The following is a 22,263-nucleotide window of genomic DNA, read 5'->3' as shown; positions in this document are numbered from 1 at the left end:
CACATCACAAGTGCTTGCTGGTGATTGCAGAGCTTTACTGTTTCTGAAGGGTTTGAGCAGCTGTTTGATTCCCTTGGCTGTAACAGTTTTACAAGCTATTCAGCTTAGAAGGCTGTAGAAGCAAAAGAAAACCTTACTCACAGTGGTGCAGGGGTCTGGGACTTCAAACAGCTCAGTAGGGGATCAGCCTGGGCGTTGTAAAGTGTTTATATGGCAGCTGTGCCACTCACCCCAAGCAGCAGGCCTTGGGAAGCTGCCTTTCTGTTTACGAGCTCTGTTAATTGGTTAATGAGAAGCTTATGGTATCTATTATTTATTCTGCCCCTGCCTCTCACCTGCTAGCAAAAAGCACTGCCCTGTCCTGAGGAGGAGGCCAGCAGCCTGGTGCCTGGCTCGGTGGGCAGTGTGGGGTAGTTGCTGCCCTGGCACACGATGCTGCCTCTGGGAGGGGGCTCCTGGTGTGGAGACAGTGTGGGGTGCCACGTGTGTGGGGTGCCACATGTGTGGGCTGGGTGTTGGTCTCTATGTGAAAATGCATAGAAGCACAGGAAATCATTCCCTGGATGCTGCTGCAAAGTGCAGGGTTCAGCTGCCCTCCCAGCCCACTGTTTTTCAGATGTGTGGGACGGGGGTGGTATTTTTGTGCTCTCTCTCTGCTCTGTCTGGGAGGAGGTGGCAGCAGGCTGGCAAGGTGATGAGGAGAGGGAGAATCCAGCCAAAGGGAGAGGGAAAGGCTGCAAAAGAGTAGTGCAGCAGTAGTTACTTTGCTATAGGGTCAGATATTAGATTATCAGCAAAAGTTAATCCCAGTCACATGATAGATCTTACATTTGCTGTCATAAAATCTATCATTATTCAATAGGCATGGAAATCAAATTCTTCTGTGGACTATGAAGCAGGAATCTTTTAAAAATGTTTACCATGACAGACAACATATTGATCCTTAGTTTTGAGGCCTCACAGACAATTCAGAGCCATTCGTGATCACAAGCTGGCTTCGCTGTGTTCATTGTCCAAAATCAACCCCCACCAATTGGCTGCACACACAGCTCTCCAAGCAGGTAGCTTTTATTTTCCTTACTTTAAAGACTACTGTTTTGTTATAGACAAATAACAAGGAAATTATATGGCATCGACCTGCCTGCAGTGACCCTGCTGTTCGCAGTAGTGCTCGCACAGATGCACGGTGAGGAGAAACGCTGCTGCCTTCTGCCACAGAAGAAAAGTCGCCTTCTGTGGACACGGCTGAGCTGGGATTTGCCACTGCAAATGGCCTCATTTATTCTGGCAGCATGAAGGGGCTGATCTCATGTCAATGGGAGTCAATGCAAATTGCTTCACTGTTACTGGGGACACTGGGCTGGGAGGTCCAGGTTGCTGCAGTATTTCTTACCCATCTCTTCTAATTGCCTGAGAAAACTGACAGCTTTGTTTCTCACCTTGTTTTGTACTTTACAAAGGCTACAAATTCCACAGTTTTTCTCTTCCACAATTGTCCATTCCTATCTCTCAGTCTCCCCCTTTCTGCCATGGTATCAGGAGCTGTAGAAGGAAGTCGAAAGGAAAGGCCAAAAATGCTGATGCAGGACATGGGGGAGCTCCGGTGGGTTACGGCACTGTTCCAGCACCTGGGCTCCTCCAGCGTGTGACGAAGGGGAGCCCGTCTTTCCTCTGTGACATGGCGAGGTACTTCAAGTCAGGAGAAGGAGCTCTTCTGGGTAAGGACTATTCGCTGCAGGTGCTGTGTGAATGGCACCAACTTTCCTGCCGGAGATGCTCAGCCATTTCACGTGGATTGCAATATCACATTTATAAGCTTGTTTTTCCCAGTCCCCTTCTGTGGACGCCCTGGGGCAGTCCAGGAGGTGCCACAGCTCCACGGTGCCCAGCCGGTGGCACTGCTGCCCTCACCCTGGTGCCGGGGGGAGCAGAGGGGTGTGGGCACCCTCCAGCTTTAGAATTAGCAAGGTCTCTAATCTGTGCATATTTTAAAGTGTGGGGATCCCATAAATCCTTCCACATCTGGGATCGCTTGTAATGGCTGGTGTCAGGAGTTTACGGAGGAGCTTGCCTAAGATCTAGTGCCCAGAATCGATAGCAGCTGCAATTCCAGGGAGGGGGATAGGCTGAATCCTGATTTGATTCTCAGGTGTTTTCAATTGTATTGCCAGCAAAAAAATATTGTTGTTAAGTGATTCTTCTAGTCTGCTTGTGCCTTTTGAAGTTGCCTTTATTTCTTTGAGCTCAGATTCCTTGAGATCCTACCGCTGCTCCGTCCCCAAGCCCGCATGTATCTAATAAACCTGACAGCTTCCCAGCAGATGTCTCCATTTTCTCCATTTTTTCCTTTATTGAGGGGATGGACTTCACTGGAGAGTGCATCTCAGTGTGCAGGGCCAACACAGGCTCTTCAGAGAGCTGCTGGAGGCCCAACTCATCTGCTTTGGCCGTGGAGGAGCAAGCAGACATTGCCCAGCAAGGCAGGGATTGAAATGCCCATCAGCTCAGCTTCTCTTTATTTTTCCCTTTTCCCACCTGCCCTTGTACAGTGCATCTGACAACATTGGCTCTCACCTGCCTGCAAGCATATGGGCTGTCCTGGGAGGCACTGCTGGGGATTTCAGCCACCCCAGCTCACTGCGAGGACTGCCCATCCCCATTAACATCACTGCCTGTTTCTGTGCTGGGTGCTGCAGGAGCACCAAGGAAATGGGGGCTGGAGAAAAGGGCTCTGCAGTGCCGCGTGCCTTTGGCCCAGCTCACAGCATGCTGGCTGGCATTGCTGGTTGGACACAGCCCTGTCCACAAGAAATGTCCTCTGGGCTGTGCTGAACCACAGGCCGGTCCTGGCCGGGCTCCCTTAGCTGCCCAGATTGCTCTGAAGTGCCCACATCTGACTTTCTTGTGAGTGGAAGAAGGGAACATGGAGGTGATGGGCAGCATCTGTAATAGGAAATTGCTGTCTGCAGATGTGTGTGTGAAGGAAAGCCTGTGTCAGACAATGGTATCAAGGGATAAATTCCACAAGTGAGTGAATCCATCTGAGTGTAAGACACAGGTTGTGCATTTTCCTCAAGAAGGAGCTGAACAGCTCCAAGGACATCAATCCACTTTATGAATGACATGGTTTCCTTAGTGTTGCCCATGCTTACTCAGTAGAAGAGAAGATAACAGATAAACAAACAGATGTTTGACCCATCTCGGACCAGGTTTTGAATCTTTACTCCCTTTGCACTTATGCGGAGCTAGGCTGGGAGTTTTGCTTGAATACAGAAGAGCGGAGTGCTTGACTGTGTTCTTCTTCAGAAGGAGGAGTGTGAGAGTGCCCAAACTGCAACACCTGGGCCATGCAGCCTTCTCTGCTGACTTGCTCTGCAGGTGGATGGGGTACAGTGAGAGATGCTGAAGCTCTTTAAGAGTACAGTAGAAAGCAGCTTGTTACCACCTCCAAGCACAGAAATTTCTCCTGTCTTTGCTCTGAACAAATGGAAATCTGACTGCTCCTTCTAATCATCCCCCATACACCTGGTGTTGCAGGGACCAGGGACAACCTGGCCCTGATAAAGACTTCAAGACTGGACCTATTACCTATACCCCAGAAACACTCTGATCATGTGGGAATGGTTAAAGGTGAGAGAGTATATAGCAGGTCATCTGTCTTTCAGCTACAGTCGGCTCCGAGGTGGGAGCGGATCGGCACAGCTGGGTGCAGCCATCACACAGAGCCCGCCAGTGCTGGTCAGCGAGCTGCAGCAGGCACATTGCGCAGCCTGGGCCGTCCCCTTTCACGTTGCTTGTCCATGGGGGGCTTGTCCACCAGCTTTGGAGAGACCAGCCAAAGCACTGAAGCTGCTTTCTGAGTGATTGAGGGTTGGCTATCTGTCCCGCAGGGCGATGTGGGTTTTTCTCGACCCACTCTGTGCTGAGTCCAGCGTGGGGCTCTTGGGCACGCCAGGCAATGCAAACCTCCCTGCCACCCTGCCCAGGGCTGCGGGAAGCATCGCATAAGGGAGGCAGCTGGATGCCGGAGAGGTGCGAGCCCTCATCTGCACGCTGCTCTCTGGGTATTTGCTCGTACACAGCATCGCTGTGGGCAGGGTGTAACCCCTGGCCTCCGGTTCAGATGGTTGCATGAAAACAATTAATCTTTCGGAGAGCAGTGAATGGAAACATTAGTGCCTCGACCCCTAACACAGGTGAGCATCCGTTTCTGATGCAAAGGCTTGCAGGCACCAGGAGCTTTTGCTGACTGCTGGCTTTCAGAGGCTTGTGGGTGTGTAAGGAAAGGCAGAGGGGTCTGGGCAGATGGATATAGGAGGAAGCAGCGAAGCATCACGTTTGTCCTGGGCAAGCACTGGGGCAAGCACTGCAGAGCCCTGCTGGGCACGTGCTGGCCGAGGGAGCAGCCCTCACTCACCAGAGGCAGCCCGACGCAGCAGTGCGCTCCTGGCTGACAACCTGGGGGCATCTGACAAGTACCCAGCGTCACCTACTGCACCTCCCGGGGGAACCAGCCATCTGCGGTTCTGCTGGCTGTGTTGGACAGGAAGGGATAGTTCATTAGCAATTTATACGTTAGGTTTACCTCCTAAAATGGATCCTTCCAGCGGCAGGGATGTATCATTTCCCTGCTGAGATGCTCCTGCTTTCACTGTGGTGACTCCCAAGCAATCATGCTCAGTCTGAGCTGGGGTTACCGGCACTTGTAAATGCTGTAAATAAGCCTTGGGAGCAGGGTCACACAAGCATTTTGTCAGGTTCTGCCCTGTCAGTCTTATTTCATGGATTCAGACAGAATATTAACGTGTTTGCATATGTAAATGTGTTAAAGTGAGCATCAGCTGAGGGAATACATTAAACTCAGTGGTCCTTCTGAGTTGATTTAATCTGACAGCACCTCCATTAAAAAAATAAAAAGCATCAGTTTTCCCTTTGTGACTTGATGTACAGTAATTAGCTTGTTAGAGCAGGAAACACCTCCTTTCATAATTGATTTTGCACCCCTTTTACTTGGATATCTCTGACAAGCTGTTTCTAGTTCCCCAAGGACGCCATCAGTACTTCCCATGTGTTTGGAATTTCATGAATGTGAATAATGAATATGATTTATCCCTCCCACACTCCCATGCACGGGTAATATATGTAGCCAATTTGTGAACTGGACCTTGCATCAGAAGGATCGGTGTCAAAGTACTAACAGCGTAGTGCCCAGCCGTGTGCAGGAATTAGGACACAGCTAAGCGGTGATTTTCTGGGCATTAGCGGGAAGGAAACAGGTTGCACCATGTGTTTGTCCACCAGGGAGGAAAAAAATGGAAGAAGGTTTTCTGAATGGTCCTGTGTATCTAAGTTAGCATGCCAAATTGGTTGCTTATTACAGCTGGCACAGTGCCTTAGTGGGCTAATGTGTTAATAATGTGTAATGTTTCTCTTAGGCAATGGCACCACTCTTCATTAGCGCTTCTCGAGCCCTGTCACTGTTGCTTAGCTCCACATTTTGTTTCTGATGTTCGAGTGGGGGTATTTGAAATCAGGATTTCAGATCTGCTAATACATGTCACACACTCTTTAAAAATGGATTTTAAAAGGGCCTTGATAATTTTATGGCTACTAATAACATTTGTAGCTATGTGAGCTAAGCTAATGATAAGAGTAATCAAATTTCATGTTTCATGGCATAAAATGAGCAACTGTAGGGGTCAGGGAGGTATTCACTGCCTGCCCTCCTCCCCTGGGAGCCACCGTCTTTTGCAGTTGCCTCAGTAGATTAGCAGTGTTTGGGCTCTGAAGCAGCACAGAGCTGCAGGAAAGTTCAGGGTCTTACATCACACAGAGCAAGGCTCTTATTTATAAGCACGAGGATCCTGGTTTCGGCTGGCAAATGGAGTGTAACTTCTGAGCGATGCATTTGTTTCACCCTGAGTAACCCCCCAGCCTTGGCGCGGGGTACACGGGACTGATCTGCCCCATTTTTGTGGCTGTTCGGACATACATGCCCCGTATTTCTGAGCAGCCCTCACACGGCCCCATGACTTCCACTTTAATTTTCCTATCAGTGGGTTTTAAGTTTTCCATCAGTGAGCTGTGCCCACTTCGGGTGGGGGGCCAGAGCCAGGAGGCTGGGGCTGGGCAAGGCGACAGCAGCTTGAACTCAGGGCTGTTTCTGATCAGGACTTTCAGGCCTGTGTTTTGCCATGTAGTGCCTAGAGCATTTTCTAGCACCCATATTTTTAGTGTGATGTGTTTTCTAAAGCCTTTTAGTGCATTGTACCAGTGATGTACTGATGAGCCTAAAAGGATTCACTTAACACAATGCTTAATAAACTAGAAAAGAGATGCACTGAGTAAAAAAACCCAGCAAAGCCAGTCACAAAACTCTATTTTTTAAGGAGGGAAATAGCTGTTCTTTGTTTAAAAGGACTGTTTTCAAGACAATACCTTATTTTTCTACTAAATACAGATTTTCATTTAAATGTGTAAATATTAGGAAAGTTTCTTATTTTCTGACTGCATTTAACCTAACATCTTTTGATTCCCAAAGTGTACTTTTCAGGAGGTTGCTATCGTCTTACAAAAACACACAAAAAAGTTAAAAAGCATCAAAAATGTTTTTGTCCTTATACCCAAATGTGGGGAGCCCATGCCCAGCAGAGCTGGGGACAGATACTGCCCCCAAACCAGCCCTCGGGGCTCTGTGGGGCTGCCGGCAGCAGCCTGCTGGTATTAGCCAGGATCGTGCAAAAGCACAAGCGAGAGAGAGAGTGTTTATGGAGAGAGCCTTGGAGATAATCGAATTAAAGCCAGAGATCAGAAGTGTGCTGTGGAAAACATTTTTGCTTAGCATAATTTGATGATTAGAGCTGAGCACAAGGTAACACGAGACCGTAATAAAGAGCCAGACGTAACACAGAAAATGAAGTCCTGGTTAATTCAGGCTTCCCAAGCACTGCTGCTAGAGCCGAGCTGGGGATCCCTCCCTCCAGCCCGTGGTGGGGGCCAGGCTGAGCCCCCCCTGGGGGAGCTGCCCCACTGCCAGAAGGCACTGCCTGCTCCTGTCCCACCATGGGCACGTGGCCCTTTTGAGTGAGAAACATGGGGTTAAAATTCTGTGATTCTGGGTGGAAATGAGGCTATAGAAACTCCCCCAGCACTGCTTCCCTTCCCCTCCCTGCTTTGGCACGGGGGTTTCTTGGGGGGAGACCCGTGCTGTCCGAGAAGGTGGGGATCACGGTGGGAAAGGCTGAGCTAAAGACCCCTTAATTGCGGCCTTCAGTGCGGTAAGTGTAACACCACATCGCTCTGTTTAGGGGATTTTGTGTATCTCTACCATCAAGGCTACATTTGTCTGTAGGATTAATCACTTTTTGATCCAGAGGGTTTAAGACAGACAGCTTACTAGGAATGTGCTGCCTGCCTCTCCCAGGCTGGCAATTAGCTTTGTTTCTTCGTATTGTCTTGTTTATTATGCCCTTCTTGGTCTATTGTTTTTTGTTTTTTTTTTTTTTTTTCTGACCAGCAAGTAAATACACTAATTCATTTTTAATCCATTTTTAAGAGACTTTTAACAGAGGATTTTTAGTAAAAGCTTTACGGTGAATACAGAAAATGAAAACCTCTCACTGCTAGGCAGAGAACAGGTCTGTAGATGATGCTGTGAAAAAATCCTTGGAGAAACCCAAAGACATCATTTTGCTCTATTTTAGTGCTTTTTCTGTAGACGTGCTGAGGTTCTCCTGTTTGCCAGAAGGTCATCAAGACCCTGAATGATACCCATCGCCAATTAACTGGAATGCAAGTAAACTTCTGTGGGACACTAGGTTGTACATCCCATGAAGGAGAAATCCATCCCAGCAGCTGTGTGAGTACACGTGCACCCTTCAGAGGCTAAGGACCAATCTCTTGTCAGGCTGTTTTCTCCTGCATTTCATTGTCTGGGTGGCACAGAAAGCTCATGCCTCTGTGCCCCATCATGTAGCCTTTTCTGCCATAATCCCAGGCTAGCTAGCACAGGAGATGGATAATGTCTTTAGTCCTTCTCCTGTGTACAGTGTGGATGTAGGGAAAAGGCAGGAAACCATCCTTGAGGCCTACACTGAAACTGTCTGCTGAGGATGCGGCTGGGAGGTATCCATGTGCCATTCTGGCTTGGAGTCGCACACATATGGGACCTGGGAGCTACTGGCGAGAAACATCAGGCTTGGTAGAGCCCCTCTGGACCTGGCAGCTTGCTCTGTGTCTGGAACCAACCCAAAGGCATTTGCATGCTACCCAAGGGTTCGGGGTTCTCCTGTTTCCAGACATGGCTGTCATGAGTCTTCTGGGTGACCTTGGTCAAGCAAGTTCTCTGCTCTGTACCCGTTTCTCGCTCAGTAGTTGTGGTAATGATGCTGGACCACTTTGCTACAGGGTTTTGCTGCATCCTGAGGACAAGCACAGTCTCGGGGCTGGATATTGCTGTGTGGAACAGCAGTTGGCTGCTGTAGCTTCACTGCACTGAGCCAAAGCTTATAGAAATACGTGGGAGCTGTGCATTGACTACAGTCAGTTTTGGATCAGATGCTAAAAGATATATATATATATATATATTTTTTTTTTTTTCACCATCACACATCCCCAGTGCGGACTTACTATCACGGTCTGAGCTGGATGCAGCACAAGCCACTTTTTCCTACCACAGGCAGTCTGTCTTCCTTCTTCCTGGCTCTTTTAATAAATGTAACCTTTTCTCCTATGGCTTAGGCATTGTGTCGAACCTCACCGACAAATGTTCTCAGGTTTTTAAAATATTCGGTATTAAAGAGATCAGGCCAGATGTGTTCTGCTGCCTTCATCACTCTAGGTTGTGTACTCTATGTTGAAATGATTATTGTCATCACCCAGTGAAAGGCAGCTGATGAAAGACTCTCTCCCTCTGATGAGCTATCCGTCCGCCCATGCCTGGTGCAGAGTGCACAGGTTTTGTTTTTGAGTGATGTATTGCTGTGTCAAAGTGGCTTATGTGCTGCTTAAACCTGCGCTGGTGAATGATAGAGAGCATGTATTAAACAATCTCATTGCAACTGGAGCTGTATTTTCTCACCCCCAGCTTCGGGAGCACCACAGCCGCCCCCGGCGTGGGCCCAGCAGAAGGCTGCGCTCCTGCTGAGGGCTCGCCGGGCTTTGTCATGAGCCCCTGTACCCGTGAGCGGCTGCTGCCAGCTTCGCTGTGCTTGAGCAAGCTGCTGCCTGTGAGTGAAAAGCTGAGGTGATTTGAAAGTAAAATCACTCTTGGAAATCACACATGAAAGAGTGGCTTGGGTCTGGGTCTGGCTGATTGTGACGGCATTGATATTTGGACCTACTCCTCCCCGTTTCAGCTGCAGCACGTACAGGAGGCCCAGCGGTGCCCCCTGCCTCCACAGCCTGTGTTAAAGGTCCTGAGTTCTTCCTCTGCGGGCCAGAGAGGTGGCATGGACATGGTCTTTGCCTTGCAGATGTCTTGCTGATCCTTGCAGGTGTGATCTCAGACTTCTGCCGTTTCACATCCTCTTACCTGAGTTCATGCGAAAGAGACATCTGGAGATCCTGTTTTGTGGTTGCCATGAGAAACAGTGGCTACATCTTCTGAAGTTCATATTAACCTGTGAATATTTCAATGCTGGGCCTTGTTCAGGTACAAGCTTCATTTAACCTCAGCAGCACCCCAGACCTTGGTCTCTTCCTCCTCCTGGATGCTCTCAGTAACCTGTGACTGAGCCAGGTTGAGCCAGGCTGTCTGCAACTCCAGCTGAAACGCCTGCTTTTGCAGGGTACTTGGCAACACCCAAATGAGGAGCGCTTTCCAAAAACGTCTCTGAAAGCCCTGCCAGGTATTTTTGTTGTGTGCCAATCAAACAGCCTCCCCTGGTGAGTGTGAGCCGGGCAGGGGCTCCTGGAGCAGGCGCTGGGGTATAGCAGTGTTCATCTTCATGTGCTAACGCGGCATGTTTTGAGAGGGCTGACACTTGGTACCAACCATCCTAAGTCTTTCTGGAAGAAATGATTGTTCTTTTATGCCCACCCTGCTCTGCTGATGAAGGAAACTGCTTTGTGTAAGCAATTTTGAAATGTTTCAGATTTGGATATGTGTCCCCTAAAACCTTTTCTGTTTTCAAGTAGTGTAGATTATTTGTTCTTCACCTTCCTTTTACTCTGCTTTGTTCCTCATTTTTTCAACCATTTGCAAGACTCAGCAAAAATAGATAAGAAATAAGAAATAAATAAGAGAAAGGGGAGAGTATAATAAAGAAGAAGGGATAGGGAAAGGGGAGACTGCAATGCTGACACTTTGGATCTATTGCCAGTCCCCCAAAACATCTCCAAAGCATTCATCTGATGAGCAAAAATTATTTGAATATAAAATTCAGTTCTTCAAGACTTCACTTCCACAATCCTTCAATATATTTGCTAAATTCCAGCAAGGCTGAGCAAGACCTTTCCAAACAGCTGTGATTATTAACAAAAACAACAACAAAAAAACCAGACACAGACATTTTCTGTGTAGTGGCACAATCAAATACTTAACCAAAAATAATGTAATGAAAGGTCTAGGTCACAAAATGGAGTGCTGCAGCCTGGAAAAATAGTTTTTTGACCTTCTGGATTTCCTCTGTTAGAGGACTACTGTGCAGTGAGCAAACCCCATTTCTTACAACAAAGAAATTTAGCAATCTGTGAGGCTATGTCACCTTGCTGGCAGAAACACTGAGCGGCAATAGTGATGAAAGTCAACACTAATAGCTGACACCAAATTAAACTGCCAGAGTTTGTGTGATGTAGTTCTGTCACCCTTTGACACATTTGATGTGAATTCAGAGCCTTCTGCTGTAAACTCATCAGCAGAGCTCATGACGCATCATCTTTACATATCTGTCCATCCACATTTGTCAGCAACAGGCGCGCCTCAGCTGACTCCAGCAATGGGGATACAGATTGCTTTACCTTCACCTGTAGTAAATTGTTTTAACACTTGTGATACCCTCCGCTCCAGCTTTTAACTGACAAAGTCTTGTTAGCTGCACTCCAGCCCTTCTGTGTCCACGCTGAACATGGTGATTGATGAGGGCTGATTATGGCAGGAGGGTGGCCCATCCCTTCTTAACCTGTGGCTAAAATCATCTCCTGTTTGCCCATGCAGAAGAGCAGCAGGCACACTCCTGAGTGTCTTCATGAAGTGCCTGATTGAAAGGCCATAGCCAATTAGGCTGGGCTGAAACGGACACTTGCAGGATGGCTCTGCCTCTCCATTCCCCCGCGGTGCCTGGAGAAGCAGGCACCAGCCCCTAATTTCCATGTGATCTCTGGACTTACCAAAGGAATGAGCACAGGCCCCCTCGGATGGCAGTAGGTCCCCACCGCGGTGGTGGAGCCCGGGAGCTCGTGCGATGCTCTGGGTGCAGCAGGACAGGCTGCCCGGGTCCGTGCCCTGCTTGTCTCCCCTGTGGATCAGAAAGGAAAAGGGGCTGCGGTTTCTGTTTGTCTCCATGGTATTTAATACAGTTGCTAGCTTCAACAGCATCTCATTTGCCACATATTGCCCTAGAATATTTAATATCTTGAGTCATTTTCTCCTACTAATTAGCTTTGCTATCTATCTGTGCAATTTGCCATGGAAAGAAAGCTGTATTTAGACACATGGGAAGAACAAACACAGCAAGAAACAGAAAGCAGATTTTTTTTTTCTTTCATGGGTTTGAGTTCTATAAGTCTATTTTAACATATGGTTTAAAACACTAGCCTGATAAGGTAGTACGGATCAGATCACGTTTATTCGAGTGTGAGCTGTAACAGGATGGGAATAGAAACACGATGTCCTACAAGGAAAGCCACTTTGTTTTCACCTGCATCTCCAAATCTTCTTCTTATATACCTTTGGCATAAAACATTGCACAGCATCCTGTGTTCAAATGACCCTTTCCATTACTAGAATTATCTCTGGAAAATGATAATAGAGGATTTCCAAGATTTCCACCTTTGGAAGAAGACCAAATCTTGTGCCGGGTCAGAGGGTGGGAGAGCAGCTCAGACTGAGCCTGGCAACATCTTTTTCCTATAGAGTTTGTGTGTGTCAGTAATAAAACTTTCTGACAGAAAGCAGGAAAAAAAAATATTTGCTGATTTTTTTTTTTTTTTAATGTTTCCTCTTAAAAATTCTAATCTGGAAAACTTTGCAAAAGGGTGGGAAAAAAGCACCTAGAAGCTTTAAAAGTATTTCCCAGCAACATCAGGTGCCACTCTGCTATGTGAAGGGAGCGTTGTGGAGCACCACGTGAGATTTAATTTCGTGGTGTTCTAAGCGTCATGCAGGGGTCCTCTGGAAATGCCTTTCCTGGCTATAATTCGTTCTAAGGCCTGCAGGAACTGTGTGTAACATTAAAATAAAACTTGGAGTGGCTCTGTAATGGGTGCGCTGGGAGGAGCGAGGTGGCTGGGGAGAGCCCACATGGCCGCACTGCCCGCAGCCCCCCGCCCGCCGCAGCTGCAGGCACTGAGCCTCGCGCCGTGCCCAGAGGGAGGGCAGGGGAAATGCTGACAGCTCTGGATAATTAGGACACTTCAAGGCATCGCTGTAATTACTGCGCAGAGGCTTCTGGCATGCAAACAGTATTAGGGTACATCTTGTGCCTGGCTTGTTTTATCTGCCCGTGTGGCAAAGCCCCTGAGGACAGGTAGCCAGAGCTTCTTCGTGCACTTTTTGAAGCACTGGTGGCTCTCCCAGCACTTTATGGTTACTTACTAGCGTCAGTGGCAATTGGGCTAATTCAGTGCTTATTTCCCAAATTCCTGCTGATAGATTGACTGCACAGTGCAGATGCCTAGTGCAGAGATGCTCGATGGACTACAGCTTTTTCTGCAGCCTCCTGAGGGGGAGAAACATGAAGCCTGCACCTACACAAACTATTTATAAAAGCATCTGACTTTGGCTTTTGTGTCATGTCAGCACTGGAGCTGGGGTTGCTTGTCCTGTCTTGTACTCTCTTGGTGGGCAGCAGGGACAGACAATTCCTGATCTGCAAAGGGGATTGTCCCACCCCCCTGTATTTGGCACTTTCCTGAGTAACGAGCAACATGTCTTATGAGCACATTTTATGGCACCCTTGGTCAGGTAAAGTTTTAAATTAGATGAGTTAAAATGGATCATGAGATGCAAAGCAACCATCTCTGTTATTATCTGGACTGCGGCCAGTACACCGCAGCATTTCTGCAACTGCTCTGCTAGTCTGAAGAATAATTACCTGGAGATAATGCTACATGACAGGCAAAAATAGAGCAGTGAGGCAATGGTCCCCTGCCTCCCCTTCAACATAGCCTCCAAACGCGGAGGCCACCGATGGTGTAACGAGTACGACCCACGCAGAGCAGGCAGCGGCTGCTCTGGGAAGCAACGGGGCTGAGGGAGGTATTTTCTAGGTATGCTAGAGCTCTCTGCATGATAACTGCATCCTGCGTTTCCTTCCCCTTGGACTCGGTCTCCCAGCAGCACTGCCCTAGCCCAGCAGCACACACACCACACCGCTGCGCCGACAGGCCCTGAGGTACTGAATTTCGGCCATTGGGCTGTTTGTGTGATGGATGGAGGGCTTCCCGGCCCTGACAGAGGAATATTTAAACAAAGTTATTTAAATAAGTTCTCTGGATAATTAGATATTGTAGCACCCTCTTCTGGCTTTCTGCATTCCCTGGGCTGCGGCCAGCTCTCCCCGAGAGCCCTTTCTGCCCACAGGGGCGTGCCGAGGAGCCCCTATTTCCCCCACTGCATCCCTCACAATGAACCTTTCTGTGCAACCTTTTTCTGAGCAAAATCCCTCTTCTTATTCTTTAGTAGGTGATGATGGAAAGAAAAAAAAACCCTAGCTTCGCACATTTTAGGTGGTTTCGACCACAGCTCTCCAGAGGGGGTTACCCAAAGCTGGGGAAAGGGGAGCCCGGGATGTGGGGCGGGCAGCAGGGGCACCGCAGGGCTCGGGGCACGGCTTGGGGCATGGTGGCCCTGCGAGCACCGTGGCCAAGGCAGCCGTGGGCTTCTCGCCAGTTTTGGGGTGTTGCTCCTCCTCTGATGGCCTCACCGTGAACCCTGAAACAGGCAGTCGTAACTCACAGCACGGGTGTGCAAAATTCCCCCTAAGAGCTAATTAACTGCGAGGATTAATATTGCTGTTTTAGGATCCACAAAAGTCATTATACCGTTATAAAATAAACTCTTGAAGAATAATTCACTTTTAAAATAATACATTGCTTTCCTTTTATCCAGTAGGTTAAAGTACTTTGTTCCTTGGTACCAGCTTTAAATTTTTCATGTCAGGGTGAAAAGCAATTTTTTAATTATAATTTTAATGCATCTGACCATATTTCGTAGTGATACATTTTGAACCCAACTTGTAAAGGTGTCAGAAGAAAATATGACTATTCCATAGAAATACCTGAGCCATAAGAACACAGTTGAAATAACTTAGTGCTTTTAAAAGTGCCAATTATTTATTTTAAGTGTGATATTACATCTGTCATTAGCACGGCATGAAATACTGGATGTGTTATTAGGAAGGGTCCAAACTCAACTGTTTCAAAGCTGACAGAATCCGCATGAAGACGACACTAGGCCACAGCTCCTCCAAAGCAAAACCCGGCCTTAAATCCATTTTAACTCATTTCCCTGGCTCTCTCCTGTGGGTGACAAGGGCACCCCGCTGCCCACAGTCCCGTGTGCTTTGTGTGATTCCCCTCGGGGCACGGGGCAGGTTGGACGCTGTGACGGGCAGGGGATTATCTTTGCTTGTGGACTCGGCTGATGGAGAGTGGGACCCATCACCCCTAGCAGGAAGCCACCTCTGCTGCCAGGCTCTGGTCGCTGGGATTTAAAAGGGCCTTAAACCACAGCTCATAGGGAGTGACAGGAGCACCACAGCTCTGACAGCAGCATGAGACAGCAGCAAGCACGTTGAGAAGGTAGGTGCTCGTGCAGCACCCGAGAAAAATGTATCCCTACCGGCTCTGAAGCTGTGAATGAAAATGCTGCAGTCAGATGGGAAAAGTTGGGCATTTTGGAGAGTGAACGAGGAGAACACCAGGGTGGTCTGTGTACATAATACACCCAGAGAGCCTGTTCAGGGTAGAGCTCTTCCCACCTACCTCCCTCACAAGGCTTGGCACAGACATATGTTGGCATTTCTTCCTCAAATCATCCCGTCCACCCGTGTACCGCTTGGTGCACCTCCTTGCCAGCTGTGGGAGCCCCAAAAGCCAGCGCTGGAGGAGCACAGCAGAGCAGGAGGCTGCTGTGTAAATCAAAGCAGCAGCTGCCTCCAGAAGCACGGTGAATTTCTCCCTTTCAGACAAACATCTCTTTCCCCATTTATGATGGACCAAAGGTCGAAGATAGCTGCTCCACCACTTCCATGGCTTCCCTGAAATGTTATGCTCTGGAATTGCCGTCAGGTTTAATGTTCTTATTTTATGTAATGAAATAGCAATTGTTCCAGCTCTGCAGCTGAATGAATTCACACTGCAAAAGACAGAAAATTTTAAATAAGTTTCAGAAACTGTTCAGAGCTTCAGCCAGTGGTGTTACATTAGATTAAAAGCAGTGATAAGCAGTATTTACTTGGAAAACTCTGAGCAGCAGACATACCTGGAGAATTCCTTCTGAACCTAATATCAATGCATTTGAGAGGGGAAACCATCAGAATATTTACCCTTTTGTACAGCTTCATCGACCTTTTCTTACAGCCTCTTGTTAGCTTTTCCCTTTGCAGGTTTTTGGTATAGATCCTTGGTTATAAGTCTACAGTTCTCTGACATGTTATTGCTTTGTAGGAAGGAAGGTCTTTTTGTTTTACACTTTTTAAATACAAAACCTCAAAATGATTGCCTCTTCAGTAGTATTTTTACATAAGTGGGGTCCAGCCGACAAAACTCCCCTTGACTTTGATGGTTACAAAAACCATGGGTGAACTTTAAGAGGAAAACATTATTAAGCCTTAAAGGTGACAGTCGGATTTTCACAGTACCTTCAAATCTGGTAGAGATGGTGGATAACCTAAATGCCAAGCACATGTCCCTTACAGTAATGGGTCACAGCCTGGGGCTGCCTGGAGGCCCCTCTGAAACACCAAAGGAGGATTTCCAGCTCTTACAAAGCCAAATGAGAGCTGCTGAGCTGTTTTCATTTTTTTTTTTTTTTTTTTTTCCCCAAGGTTCATTTTATAGCTGCCATGAAATGATCCCAGAGGAGCTCTACTCTTCACCCCACCAGAGGAAACAGCACCCCAAGCTCTAGCCACATTTGCAGAGCTTGACATTGTTCTTTATTCCCCTCCTGGCAAGTGGAAATGGAGCTATCTAAAGGCACAAGGTGTAGTCGTGATGCTGAGGCAGAGGCAATGAGCAGCAGACGCAGAGCCCCAAGTTATCTCCAGTCTCTCTGCATTTACTCGCGTGTCTGCAGCAGTGCCAGGGGTCAGAGGTTCAGCGCCGCGGCACCAAGCCCACTGCAGAGCTGTGCCTAAGCCCGTCCCTGGGGTGCCAAAGTGGCTTATGCTGCGATAGGAAGAGAGGAAGAAAAACGTCTCCGTGACCAGTAAGTCTAAAATCTGTATTATTGTCAAAGAAACAATAGCAGCATCAGCTGCTGCTGCTGCCCAGGAGTGGAGCAGCATCATTAGTGGTGTAGGGCAGGGGTACCTGTGGGGGGGCAGCACTGCCCCAGCTCCGTGCTCCCTCCTCCATCCCCTCTCCTCTCCTCTGCAGCCCTTGGAGGCAGCAGCATGGGAGAACCCGGAGGCTGGGGAACACTCTTCCTTCCTCGAAGGGCACCATGAACACCCTCATTGCTGGTCATGCTGGAAAACACGTCAGGCTGTGGCACTCGTCTCGCTCTTATGTAGCTGGCAATTTGCCTCACGTTGTTCAGAAGACTGTTAATGGCCATATTTCCAAGCGGCCCTGTGCTGCTGATTGCTGCTGCCATGCTTCAAACATGTTTGAAATTTCCTTATCTGAATTATGACTCGCAACAGCTGTATTTAAAATCCTATACTTCACCTTCACTTTCCACAATCAATATTGTTAACAGGGATAAAGCTATGGAGGGATAATAGAAAATATTTACTCATTTCTCTCTGCGCAGTCTTTCCCAGCCCTCCCTTACCGCATCCTGGATCCCATTATCCCTCTGTCGAGGTACGGATGCTCCTCTCTGCTGGAGGTGGGCCTGGAGGGCAGCAGTGGCGGGAGTTGCTGGCAATGATGCTCTGAAAGCAGCTGGGAGAAGTTGTCCCAGGGAACCAGGTTTTTCCCATTGTGTGCTGCCCCTGGGGGCTCTCGTGCTCCCTTGCACCCATGGGAGGGCTTCCCAAAACCACTGCTGACCATTTCATGCTGCTTCAGACCCAGCGGGGGCAGTGCCACCTCCTCAGCCGTGTGCCAGGGCACTGCTTTGCCCACTGCACAGACTTATCTGGTGTACACTGGTGCAGCTCCATCAGGTCAGCGGAGTGAGGGCTTTATATAGTAGCTACAGCCTTCGCTTGTTAGTTTTTATCATTGAATATACAGCTCTTCCAATTTCAGGTAACGGACACCTCCATTTCCACATTGGCAATGGGCTGATTTATTCCAATAAATATTGACCCGCTGTGACGAAGCGTTCTTATTATCAGGATGTATCGGTATAGCACAGATATATCGACAGGTTTTCAGCTCTGTGTTGTAGAAACATTTTAGAGTGACATATTTTGAACTTTCACTGACATGCCTCTGAAAATATTTGCACTGGCGAGGAAGCCATGAGCTCACCCCGTTATCTCTGACATGGCGAGGGCTGGGAGGATGACCAGAGATTCACTGGAGTTTTGGGCCGTTATCAGTTGTTTTGCAGGTACAAGCCCAAACACAGGTCAGCAGTCTGTTTGCAGTGGGGACCCGCTTTCAAAATTTGCCCTATAAATCGTTGTTTGTTCGTTCCATTGATAATTAATGAGTTACTGAAGCGTAAAATTCTGTGCTTCCTACAGAAAAGTTGTTTCATTTGCTGTACAGAAATCGCAATATTTGTATTTTACTTCTTCTGTGGCTGGGTGGTGGAGTTGGGTGTCTGTGCCTCCTGCCCATGAGTGCTTTGCTCCATCAGGTCTGAAACTTCCCCACCTTAGCTGTGGGAGCAGCTCCATGAAGCTACAGTGTGAAGGCACTCTGGGATGAGGAGCAGAGTGGTACGGAGAGTAGAGCATGGAACCTAAATTACTTTAAGCTTTCTTTGTTTGTTTGTTTGTTTTTTTGTTTTCCCTGAAAATGAATACATTCTTCATTCTTTCTCTCAAAGAGAGCAGGTAAGCTCCTGGCCCCTTGCTGAGCTGGGACACTTTCACAGGGGTCACCAGCCCAGGCACGACATCGGCCAGCACCTTCTATGCAAGTCCACCAAATACTAGGGGAGGAAGAGCCTAGTTTTAAAGCGCTGCAATGTCGCTCATTGGCGAGAAGCAATTCCCTAATCCCAGAAGCAGCAGTATCATCGAGCTGTCAGCAGCCGGCGGGCGGGATGGATGGTGCCTGCGGTTGTCAGGCAGCGCTGTGAACCTCGCGCCGGGCTTTGCTCTGTGACGGCACATTGGCGTGCAGGATCCCCAAACTTTTCCAAACTTGTTTGGTTTATCTTGATTAATAAGCTCAAGTATTCGTAAAGCTGAGGCCTGCCATTAAGGAGGCGATAAGCCATAATTTGTAATAAAAGAGCTACCTTTTCCAATTGTCTTCAGCTGAAGCGGAGAGTCCCCGTAATGATTTATTGCCTTACTGCCAGGCTCTTGATAAGTGGACACCAAATGGCTCCTCATTACTCAAAAGCTCCTCTGATTTTTTGAACCAAAGTCCTTTCCAAGCTCCACTTAGTCCACTTTCCTTCCGAAGAAAATGAATCAAGGACCTTCTCTCAGTAGCCTATAAACTATTTTAGCATAAAAAATATCATAAATGAGAAAGGGGAAAATCTTGTTTGCTAAAGGGCTGCTGGATGAACTGCCTCTTGCCCTTTTGATAGCATCTTTGAAATGGAAATGGCCAGCTGCCTGACCTTCTGTTCAATGACCCTTTTTGTACAAAGTCAAATTGCAGTAGCTTCACAGCAGCAATTCACCTATGGACATAAACTAGATTTCAGGGGGGTATGGACGAGGAGGCTTCTATTTGCAGTTTCTTTAAAATATTTTTCCTTGGTAATATTTCCTATACACACATCAGGAATCAAGTTTATAAAATAAATTATTGTTCATAAAAGGAATTTAGAATTTTACTTCAGTAGCTTACATCTCTGTAGTTTTTTTTTTACATTATGGGTGTAACAAGCCTTCCTTAAAAATCATTAATCAAAAAGATTTAGTATGTGAACAGTGCTACATGCAATTTTGAAAAAAATTCTATAATCAGTTATTGGATTGTGGCATTAATTATTTAACTCATTTTATTAGAACTCAAGAAAAAATATAATTCTAAGCAGGATGAAAGATCAGCAAAAAGAAAAGGTGAGAAGAAATATCATATTTTTAAAGAAGAAATATCATGTTTCTCAATACACTGAGACTTAGGTATCCAAATTTAGAAATCAGCTGCTCACGTGAGATGTCCAAGTAGTGCAAAAACCTATTTCCCCATCCAATTTATGCCCTTGCAGCTTAGTTTATCCTGTGACACGATTGCTTTTTAAGAGCCGTCATTCTTTGTTAAATATATTTGGCAAATCCAAGCCCAGCATTCCAGCTGGGGGAAATCACTCGTGCTCAATTATACCAGCTGAAAGTCTGTCTGAGGAGGGTTCCCAAATACTCCTGGAAATAGGGGGCTGGAGGGTGCCTGTTGGCAGGACCCAGGACCAGCGTGGACCACGGCAGGGTTTCCCCGGCTGACAGCCCCATCCTTTGCCTTGCAACTCATCCTTTATCTTCCAGCTCCACCTCTGTCTCTCTGCCAACTGCCAGACAGTATCCAGCCAAGGAGAAACAGAGGGGGGATGTGTTTTTTAAGCGGTGCACTTAGCAGTATTTCAACTTTGTCTAAAATTGTGACTAGATCATGTGAGCATAAGGCATCGCTCAGAGCAGTCAAAAATATGAGACTTATAAGGTAAGCTAGTACATTTTCTGATTAAAGAGTTGCCCTGATTGTTGTTTTACAGCTAGCAGCTGGTATGTTAAGGCTAAACTCTGAGCGTCAATTAATTCTGTATCAGATCAGCTGAGAAAGACAACTGTGCGCAAGCATATGGTCATTGCAGGAGCAAGGCTGCTGAAAGCAGAGGGTGTTTGATGGTTTCAGCCTGTCGCTCTTCACTTATGATATTGTAAATGAGGCTAAAACAGTTTAATTTGTGTAACTGGCAGTTAGAAGGAGGGTTTAATTGAGGGAGAGGGAGGGCTGGCAGCACTGGCAGGTTCTCCCGCGGTTGCTTGATGCACAGCGGCTTGTGCCCGGTGGCAAGCTGCCCAGTCTTGTAGCACACACAAAAACAGTTCATAATTACACCATAATTCAATCTGAAGTCTTGTTTCCAATAAATCCCTCATGAAATCAGTGTTTGGCCCGGCGGCTGCCGCCAGCCCTGCCACCCTGGGATGCGTCGGGGAGACCCTGCAGCCTGGGCCAGAGCATGGCGGTGGCCGGCGTGTGCAATGCCCTGCTCTGTGCCCCGTCCTCCTGCTTGCTGCCCGTGGGTGGACACTATAACAGCTCAGAAAGTGGTGGGTTATGCTGCAGTTTTAAAGGAGAAGGAAAACAACAAGCAAAATGAGTAGGTGGAGCAAGGACCGCACGACACCCAGAAGTTTCATGACACGTTTTGAGCCCCCAGGTTCAAAGGAGCATGGGTGCATATGCTTAAGTTTTGGGCATGTGATTCTGTATCCTCCCACACAACGCTCTCAGAAACTCCATGTGGAACATCAGGGGGAAACTCTACCAAATCCAACATCCAATTTTAGTGTAATGTTTTGTAGAAAACGTCAAAGTTCTGGTCCAAAAAGAGGCTTAGGTGAAATTCAGGTTCCTGATTGCAAGAATACAACCCTCAGAATTACCACCTGGCTGCATTTTAATTTCAGGGCTGCTTAAACTTCATTTTCCGCATTAAAGTCCTGAGGGGCTGGAGCTCCTCACTGCCGGAGGCTCCTGCAACAGAAATGGGCTCAGAGGGTTGGTACCTCTGGGATCCCAGAAAGGGATGCTCCCGTGTCTGCTGAACTTTGCTTGCACGCTCTTGTCTCTATTTCCCTTTCACACAGCTAGGGTAAGAGCTGCTGCCTTTTTTTTTTTTTATTATTATTATTATTATTATTATTATTATTATTATTATTATTATTATTATTATTATTATTATTATTATTATTTTTGTGAGAAACCCCACGGTTAAGACAGAGGGAAACCTGGGTTTCTCCTTTTCTGCCTGAGAGGCTTGTGTACGGGGCTGCTGTGGGCACTGAACTGTGCTCTTCCAGGGGAAAAGCCAGGGAGAAATCGTTCTTCACCCCTCCTGTTGAGAAATGCAATTTGGAGGGTCCCTGGAGGCAGAGAGAGCAGTCATGAGCCCGGCCATCTCGCTGAGAGAGGAGGGCACTCACCTAGAAGGCAGGCTGGGCCTTGCTGGCCATGCGCTTCATCCACAGGCTGATGTAATTAAAAAAGACACCAGCAAGACATCGTCTTATGTTACTGCTTGTTTAAAAGCATCTGAAATACTACTGACAGAAAAGAAAGTGTCTTTTCAAGTCCCATATGTGAAGGACTCTGAAATGGCTGAGAAGTATTTCACAGATGTTTAGAGGAAAATGAAAATCCCTCTTCGAGCTGAGAACAAGGATGAAATATTTAGACCAAAGGTTAGTGTCCTCCCATATATATAAACCTCCTGGGTCACCAGCTGTTGAGATAAAAATGTTTCCTCCACCGTGGAGCCCCATGAAGCTATAGCACTGCTGAACTGCTACGCTAGCAGGAGAACAGGGAAAGGGAGCAGACGTGCTCCTGAAGGGAGACCAAACACATGGGGAGCTGGGCCTGGAGAGCAGTGTGGGACACGCAGCTGTAGAAACTCTTCTAGAGAAGAAGTGTGATGAGTTTTCTTTTTCTGGAGCTTGCATGTCCCCATCTCCACCGTGAACACGCCCAGCATCCCACGGCGCCCAGCCGTGGTCAGAGCTGCCCGCAGCCCTGGGAGCCAGGTGCCGGCTGGCTCGGGGAGCAGCACCGCGATGGCTGCGGAGT

At 47.6% G+C, this 22,263-nt stretch overlaps 1 long non-coding RNA gene across 1 annotated transcript; it reads left to right on the top strand.

The window, feature by feature from the left end:
- Positions 1-330: 330 nt before the first annotated feature.
- Positions 331-2,682, top strand: LOC311442879. The gene is made up of 4 exons (XR_014696933.1): positions 331-396; positions 863-1,061; positions 1,514-1,745; positions 2,415-2,682. It is a non-coding gene; the product is annotated as an uncharacterized lncRNA (long non-coding RNA).
- Positions 2,683-22,263: the final 19,581 nt, after the last annotated feature.

The sequence above is a fragment of the Aythya ferina genome (genome assembly GCF_964211825.1).
Source record: "Aythya ferina genome assembly, chromosome: 11".
Lineage (NCBI taxonomy): Eukaryota > Metazoa > Chordata > Aves > Anseriformes > Anatidae > Aythya > Aythya ferina.
Note: the sequence above shows the minus strand (reverse complement) of the source record. Positions and strands in the feature narration are given on the sequence as shown.